The sequence below is a fragment of the Cupressus sempervirens genome, chromosome 10 (genome assembly GCF_028749045.1).
Source record: "Cupressus sempervirens isolate cs-2001-9-10 chromosome 10, ASM2874904v1, whole genome shotgun sequence".
Taxonomy (NCBI): domain Eukaryota; kingdom Viridiplantae; phylum Streptophyta; class Pinopsida; order Cupressales; family Cupressaceae; genus Cupressus; species Cupressus sempervirens.
Window position 1 is genome coordinate 34,990,358 of NC_143127.1, and position 9,543 is coordinate 34,999,900.

The 9,543-nt window shown below is 34.3% G+C and overlaps 1 pseudogene; it reads right to left on the minus strand.

The window, feature by feature from the left end:
• Positions 1-692: 692 nt before the first annotated feature.
• LOC149532431 (CBL-interacting serine/threonine-protein kinase 12-like) lies at positions 693-8,575 on the minus strand (annotated as a pseudogene).
• Positions 8,576-9,543: the final 968 nt, after the last annotated feature.

A 9,543-nucleotide genomic window follows, 5' to 3' on the forward strand; every position in this document is an offset into this window, starting at 1 on the left:
ATATATCTTGATCTCTTGGAAATATTCTCTTACTAAGAGTTAATTTCTTATCCTTCTTTGAATTGGATACCAAATATAGGATGGTTGCTTGTTATCACATGATATTTAACATATTCTCCTTAGAGATGTGTTTTCCAATAAAATTGTTTGCTTAGAAATTATTGTCATCTTCAAATACTTTTCTAACATTTTGTGAACATGTGTTTATTTCTATGTCCAGCTTGCAATAATCCAAATTACTTATACTTATATGATATAGGTACTTCCCATACCCTCATAAGACTTTTACAATCCAAACCATCTCCAATCACTCTTCTACCCAAGTTAACAACTAATATGTTGATCCTTATTAAATCTTTGCCCACAAATATCAATAACTCTATCCTTATAAAAATCATGCAATATTGGCAACCCCTAGTGAATCCTCATCAAAAGTAGAATTATTAGAGTGATTACTCTTAGCCTTATGTTCAAAATCAAATTCAATACTACAATATTTCTTAGAACATCTCAGATTAACGACACCTTTTTTATCTTATTAAACCTTCAAATGATTCAAGAATATGTATAGTTCACCTTTTCTTTAACATGGATAGGTTTTCTTGAGTTCCTTGAGGTGAACAGGAATCAACTGGTGTCAATTTTATTTCCTAGCTTCTTGATTTTTCAATCTATTTTCCTCAAAATTGATTTCATAAGATTGGTTCCTTCCTTAAGAAAGACCCAAGTCCCAAACTAATTTGATCATCATCTTGCCAAACCTACACAATATCTTTGAGAGCAGGTTTGAGCTTCTTATTATAGAAATTTTCATATTTTATTGTGTATCTGACACATAATTTTCTCAACTCCACTACAAAGAATGAAGGTTTCACCTTAAATGATGTAGGAGCATCCTGAATTGCCTTGTTATCCTGCTCATTTTGTTCATTTTATAGTTCATTCGTGTGCTTAGCAATCCTTCATGTGCCTAGTAGTTCCTTCATGTGCCTAGCAATTCCTTCATGTGCCTAGCAGTCCTTCATGTGCCTAGTAGTTCCTTCATGTGCCTAGTAGTTCCTTCATGTGCCTAGAAGTCCTTCATGTGCCTAGCAGTTCCTTCATGTGCCTAGCAATCTAGTTTCCTTCATGTGCCTAGCAGTGCAGTTTCCTTCACGTGCCTAGCATTGTAGTTTCCTTCATGTGCCTAGCAGTTCTGATTCCTTCATGTGCCGAGTTACTATAGCAATTCCTTCATGTGCCAAGTTACTGCAGCAATTCTTTCATGTGTCAAGTTACCTAGTGTATGCTGAGTGACTCTTCATGTGCCAAGTTACTTAGTGTATGTCGAGTGTTTCTTCATGTGCCAAGTTACCCAGTGTATATCGAGTGCCAGAATTTGGATGTGATTTTTGTGGGTTGACTTGCAGGATTTATTTCATTCATGACGTTTATGTTAAGATCTTTTCTTGGGATGAGTCCAAACCATTGTTGGGTCGACCTTCCTCTTATGTAATGTTTTAGAATAATTTGTAAGCCATTTTGGCAAATATATATAGAATGTTTAGGCTTAGAGTTAGGCAAGTTTTAGAGAGGAGGATTTTAGAGCAGAATTGAAGGTGCAAATTTGATGTTGGATCTTTGTATATGAATGTATTGTAATTGGTCATAACCCAAAAGGCCTTATAGTTGGGCATGTATGAAGATATCTTGATGAATCAATAAAAGTATTCTCTCTTCCTCCTCCTTTGGTTGTTGTTCCTTGTGTTTGCTTATGTTGTGTTAACTCTTGCAGGGTGGTTTGGATAGCTGGCTAAGACTTTGGCCCTAGTTATTCATTTGTTGCCTATGTCAGTTGGTATCAGAGCTTGAGGTTCATCCTTGTGGAGATTGGATCATGTAGAACCCTAATTCAAATTTGGTTGTAGGGTGGCAGATTTATAGATTTGACTTATAACTTGTAGAGGGTTATGATCTTGTAGGAACCTGATTTGTAAAGATGGTTCATGGTAGAAGAAATGTTGATGATGCTATATTGGATCAGTTGAGACAAATTGTAGCCAGATTAGATGTTGTGGAGATAGCCTAGAGGAGAGGAGCACATCTTGATGATGTAAGTGATGATGAAGTAGCAACACCAAACCATAATCCAGAACCTGAAGAAGATCAAGATGAGGAAAGATTGTTGTGAGTGTTGTCTAGGGAAAATTCAAAGCTTGTTGTGGAAGTTGTTCTTTATGAGGGAAAATTGGACACCAATATTGTGTTGGATTAGATCTCTGATATGGAGAAGTTCTTTGAGTATGAAAACATTCCTAATAATAGAAAGGTGAAGATTTCAGTCACTAGGTTGAAAGGTCATGCATCACTATGGTGGGAGCACTTGCAAACTGATAGACAAAGGAGAGGAAAGGAGAAGATCAAAACTTGACCAAAGAGGCCAAAGATGGTGAACAAGGTAAAGAAAAAATTCTTTCCTATTGATTACCAAGTTAACTTGTTCAGAAAGATGCAAAATTTGAAGCAAAAAGACATGACTATGAAAGAGTATACTGAGAAATTCTATAGACTAGACATCAGATCTAGACATGTGGATGATGATGTTGAGAAAATTTCAAGGTACATAAATGGATTGAGATCTAGAATACAAGATGAAATAATTTTTGTGAAGTTGGAGAGTGTGGAAGAAGCATACCAATATGCCTTGAAGGATGAGGAGATCTTGATAAAGAAGCATGAACAAAGACAAAGGTAGAGTTGGCAGATTCCAGAGAGGCAGAGGTATATCTAAAAGTTTTGTGTAGGATAAAGGAAAATCTGAATGTAAGAATGATGACAAAGGCAAGATCGAATGGAAAAGTGGTAATTCTTATGAGGAGGCACTAATTCTTACCAAGGAAGAGGTAATTCTTATTCTAGAGGTGGATTTCATAGTAATTGTTTTAGATGTGGCAAAGAAGGGAACATATATTTTGAATGTAGATCCTCTGAAAGTGGACAGAATAATAGAAATGTTGTGATTCAAGAAGACATTGAGAGTTCACCAAGTGGACCTGCGGCTGGAGAAAATCTGATGGTGAGTTGAACCTTATGTAGTAAAGGAAGTGATGAGGAACCTGTTTTAAGGAGAAGTCTTTTCAAGACAAGATGTAAGATGGCTAGAAAATGCTACAAAGTGATTATTAATAGTGGAAGTTCTACAAATCTAGCATCAGAGGATTTGGTTACAAAGTTGCAGTTGTAGAGGCTGAAACATCCCAAACCCATCATGTTTCATGGATCAAAGATGAACATAAGATATTGGTAAGTGAGCAATGCCTTATGAAGTTCAAAATTGGACATTACTTTGATGAAGTTTTTGTGATATTATGCCCATGGATGGTTGTCATATTTTGTTGGGTAGACCTTGGCAATATGATAGATATGTTGTACATGATGGAAGATTGAATCAATATACTCTTTGGGTAAATAGGAAAAAACAAACATTGTTGCCTTTGATTGAAAGTCCAGATAGGGTTAATTGTACTGCTATAAAAATTGGCATGGTTAATGGGAAACAATTTGTAAAGGAAATGAAAAGGAATCAAGTTTGTTTTGCCATAGTTCCTAGAGGACCAAGTGTTGGTAGTAATGGTCGAGTAGCAAAAGCTAGTAATGACCGAGTGACAGTAGATAGTGATAGCTAAGTACCAATAGAAATTACAGAATTGTTGAATGAGTATAAAGACATTATTGCTGATGATATTCCTGATGGTTTACCTCCAATAAGAAGTATAAGTCATTGTATGGATCTGATTCCTAGAGCTAGTTTGCCAAACAAAACACCATATATATTGACACCTACAAAGAATGAAGAACTTAACAGACAAGTGCATGAGTTGTTATAGAAAGGTTTGATCAAAGAAAGCTTGAGTTCATGTGTTGTACCTACTGTATTAGCACCCAAAAAGAATGGAGAATGGAGAATGTGTACTGATTCCAAAGCCATTAACAAGATAACAGTGAAATGTAGGTTTCCTATGTCGAGGATGGATGACATAATGGATTGTTTGAGTGGAGCAAAGTATTTTACCAAGATTGATTTGAAGAGTGGCTATCATCAGATTAGAATTAGAGAAGGTGATGAATGGAAGACTACTTTCAAGAGAAAAGATGGTTTGAATGAATGGTTGGTTATGCTTTTTAGTTTGACTAATGCACCTAGTACTTTCATGAGGTTGATGAATGAAGTTTTGAAAAGATTCTTGGGTAAGTTTGTGATTGTTTATTTGGATGATATTCTGATATTCAATAAAACTAAGGAAGAACATCTTGAGCATATTAGACAAGTATTACAGAGGTTGAAAGAGGAAAAGTTGTTGATTAATCTAATTTTATGCAAGAGGAGATTGTGTATCTAGGATTTGTGATTTTAGCTGATGGTTTGAAGATGGATCCTAAGAAGGTTAAAGTAATTTTGGAATGGCCTACACTGGAGAATGTGAGTGAGGTAAGATCATTTCATGGTTTGGCTAGTTTTTATAGAAAGTTTATAAAGAATTTTAGTGCTATTTGTAATGCTATGATTAAAATAACGAGGGAAGATAAAAATGAATTCAAGTGGACACATGGAGCTAATAAGAGTTTTGAGACTTTGAAACAAAAGGTTGTTGAATTACCTATATTGGCTTTGTCTGATTTCAACAAAGTATTTCAAGTTGAATGTGATGCAAGTGGTAATGCAATAGGAGCTGTATTAAGTCAAGAAGGTAAGCCTGTTGCTTTCTTTAGTGGAAAGTTGAATGATACTAAAAGGAAATGTTCTATGTATGATCAAGAGTTTTATGCTATTGTTCAAGCATTGAAGAAGTGGAGACATTATTTGATTCCTAAGGAGTTTGTGTTGTATACTGATCATAAAGCTTTACAGTACTTGGGAAGTCAGCATAAAATGAATCAAAGACATATGAAGTGGGTTGAGTACTTGCAGAGTTGTACATTTGTGATCAAGCATAAGAGTGGAGTTACTAACATAGTTGCTAATGCATTGAGTAGAAGATGTTCTTTGTTGACTGAAATGAAGGTTGAACTTTTGGTTTTGATGAGATGAAAAAGTTATATGATGTTGACCCTAATTTTTCCGAGGCATAGAGAAAGTGTAGAGCACCAAATCTAACAAACCACATAAGTAAGTATGATGAATATTTCATTCAAGAAGGTATGTTGTTCAAAAGTATTTAGTTGTGCATTCCTAGAAGTCCTATGAGGTTGAATTTGATTAAGGAAAAGCATAGTGGTGGATTAGTTGGACATTTTGGAATTGATAAGACATTGAGTTTTGCTTAAAGAGAAGTATTATTGGCCACAAATGTATAAGAATGTTTAAAAATTTGTAAAGAGTTGTGGAGTTTTTCAAGTTACAAAAGGGGTGAGTCAAACTATTGGTTTGTATACACCTATTACTGTTCCTGAGAAACCTTGGACTGACATTAGTATGGATTTTGTTCTTAGATTTCCTAAGACAATGAAAGGGTATGATTCCATATTTGTTGTAGTGGACAAATTTTCTAAGATGGCTCATTTCATACCATGTAAGAAGACGTCAGATGTTGGGCATGTTGCTGAACTTTTCTTTAAAGAGATTGTAAGATTGCATGGATTACGAGAAGTATTATTTCTAATAGAGATAGTAAGTTTGTTGGATACTTTTGGAAGAATTTGTGGAAGAAGATGGGTACTGAATTGAAGTTTAGTTCTACATTCCATCCACAAATAGATGGACAGACAAAGGTGGTGAATAGAAGCTTAGGAAATTTTCTAAGATGTTTGGTTGGGAATAAACCAAGTAATTGGGAGATGGTAATGGCACAAGCTAAATTTGCATATAATAATTCTATGAATAGGAGTACAGGGAAGACACCTTTTGAGATTGTTACTAGAATGTATCCTAGAGGTATATTAGATTTGAGAGATGTTGCTGGCAAAGAAAAGAAAAGTGTTGCAAGAAAAGAATTTGCTGATTTTATGGAGTCTTTACATAAGGAAGTAAAGTTGAGGTTGGAACAAAGTAATTAGAAGTATAAGGAGAATGCTGATCAGTCTAGAAGACACCATGATTTTCAAGTTGGTGATGAGGTGATGGTTCATCTAAAGAAAGGAAGATTCCCAGTTGGAACATACAGTAAGCTGAAGATGAAGAAATTTGGACCTTGTAAGATCTTGAAGAAGTTTGACAGTGGTAATGCTTATGAAGTTGAGTTACCTGATGACATGGATATATCTCCTATACTCAATATTGCTGATTTGTATAAGTATCATGAGTCAGAGGATGAAGTTGTTGTATCAGATGATTATCCTAAGAAGCAAATTGAAGAAGTTGAACAAATATTGGATTAGAGAGTTGGCAAGAGCACAAGAGGAAAAGATTACTATGAATATTTGGTGAAATGGAAGAATAGACCTATTGAAGATGCTTCATGGATTTCTCAATTTGAGTTGGATTCAGCTCAAGTTGGGACATCTCGATGATTCAAAAGAATCATTTCTTTCAACCTCGATTGTCTAATGCAGGAGCATCTTGGGTTGCCTTGTTATCCTACTCATTTTGTTCATTTTGCAGTTCCTTCATGTGCCTACCAGTCATTCATGTGCCTAGTAGTTCCTTCATGTGCCTAGTAGTTCCTTCATATGCCTAGCAGCTCCTTTATATGCCTAGTAGTTCCTTCATGTGCCTAGCAGTCCTTCATGTGTCTAGCAGTTCCTTCATGTGCCTAGCAATCTAGTCTCCTTCATGTGTCTAGCAATCCAGTTTCCTTCATGTGCCTAGCAGTATAGTTTTCTTCATGTGTCTAGTAGTGCAGTTTCCTTCATGTACCTAGCAGTTCTAATTCCTTCATGTACTGAGTTACTGTAGCAATTCCTTGATGTGCCAAGTTACTGTAGCAATTCCTTCATGTATCGAGTTACCCAGTATATGCTGAGTGATTCTTCATGTGTTGAGTTACTCAATGTATGCCGAATGTTTCTTCATGTGCCAAGTTACTCAATGTATGCCGAGTATTTCTTCATGTGTTGAGTTACCCAATGTATGCCAAGTGTTAGTATTTGGATGTGATTTCTACGGGCCGATTTGTGGGATTTATTTTATTCGCAAAATTTATGTTAAGATCTTTTCTTGGGATGAGTCCAGTCCATTGTTGGGTCAACCTTCCTCTTATGTAATGTTCTAGAATAATATATTAGCCATTTTGGCAAGTATATATAGAGTATTTAGGCTTAGAATTAGGCAAGTTTTAGAGAGGAGGATTTTAGAGCAAAACTAAAGGTGCAAATTTGTTGTTGGATCTTTGTATATGAATGTATTGTAATTGGTCGTAACCCAAAAGGCCTTACAACTAGGCATGTATGAAGATATTTTGATGAATCAATAAAATTATTCTCTCTTCTTCCTCCTTTGGTTGTTGTTCCTTGTGTTTGCTTCCATTGTGTTAACTCTTGTAGGATGGTTTGGATAGTTGGGTGAGCCTTTGGCCCTAGTTATTGGACCATTGCCTGTGTCATTGAAAATCTTTATAGAAACTACCAAGTTACCTTTTTCTGCCATTCTTGTTTCCTCAAATGTTGATTGTACAATCAATTTTTTTCACATCAAAGTTCAAAAGTTTGGCTACTTCCTTAATCTTTGAGATTATGCAATAAAATGACTAAGTAGATGTAAAACACTTCTCAAAATTTTATATGTTTTTCTCTTCAAATACGTGTGAAAGGTTAAAGCCTTGAGAAAAACAAATGATATCAAATTAATTTAAGCTTAATAACTTCTTACGTGAGTGTTATTATATAAGGGGATGAATTATTACTCACCTAGGAACTCACTTTGTCAAAAATTTTGCTAATAACATCATCATCTTCTATCTCAAAATGCATAGGCTTGAAATTCTTTTTGAACCATAGACTTTCCATCAAATTGTGGAATAGTGATCTAAGTTTTAGGATGGGTATCTAATAATGCATTCATTAATCTTCTAACATCATATATATATATATATATATATATATATATATATATATATATATATATATATATATATATATATGAAAACCAATATGGACATTTAAGTTCTCCCTTGCATATCTTATTATACATGGCCATTAGATTAGGATCATGAAAAGCTACATAAGCAGTCACCAAAATAAATAAAATAGCCCCGCATGACCATACATTTTCCTTGACACCATTAGAGCATTTTATTGTAATAATTTCAGGTGCAAAATATGTAGGAATACCAAAATTTGTATACAATAGACCACCTTTCCTTAACTATTGAGTCACTGTACTTAATCCAAAGTCTAAGACTTTCAAATTTTTGCTCTCATCTAGAATCATTTTTCGTAGTTTAAAATCTCTATAATGAACTCCCCTATTGTGATAGAAGTCTATTGTACTAATATGTTATTGGAAGTACTTCCTTGCCACATTCTCCTTTATCTTTCCTTTGACAACTTTTTTGAACAGATCTCCTCCTCTAACACATTCCCTAATAAAATAGATTTTGGCATTCTTTTCCATGACTTAAAATAGTTGTACAATGTTGGGATGCATGACTAGTCTCATCATATAGGTATTTTCTATGCTATGCTTGCTTTAAAGATAATAGTGACATGGTTCAGGGATAATAGAAAGGGTTTGATATTATATGAAGAAAAACCAATGATAGTATTAATGAACATAAATAAATAATAATTTATTCTGTCTTTTAAGGGTGCTAGCTCAATGGAGAGCAACTGCTTTACAAGCAGGAGTTTGATTCCATTGTGTCATGTTATGACAATATACACTATCAAATATGTGACTAAATAGGCTACTAAATATGTGAGAAAATGTACTGTTAAATATGTTATTATACCACTAAATATGTGACTAAATCAACATCAAATATGTGATTAAATATATTACTAAATATATGACTTAATGTATGACTAAATCAATGACCAAATTCAGTGATCACATAAGTGACTAATATTGCTTAGTAGTAAATTTAATAGTGTTATAAATGATTGGTTATTAACTACTATTAGTCCCTTTACTAAGTTTTGTCATGTATATACAATTTTTAGTGATATTTTTAGTCACATATTGTTAATTTTTTACTAGTGGTTGTTCAAGTTTCCACCTCCAAACTATTACATGTAGGGTATTTCCCCAATTCCTTCTAGTATCTAAAGATCACTATAATATTTATAAATAACTAAAATCCTAACACATGAATGATAATACAATAATTAGGTGAGTCCCTCATCACCCTTAGTGAAGAATTTTTTAGAGTGACACTTTGCATCTCAGACTAGGGAGAAAGAATGAGAAGAATGAGCCAAGTGGAGGCCCAAAAATAAATTGAGAAAGATGAACTTAGGGCCCAAGGATGGTTAAATGAACAATGGCTAAAGAAACCTCTGAGAGAAGCAAGGAAAACTTCATTATCACTCCACTAAAAGTATTTCATTGATCCTATCCAAGCCTACATTTATTTCCAATGTAGAGTCTCTGACAAACCAAGTTCCAAGAAGTTTAACCCTTGGACGTAT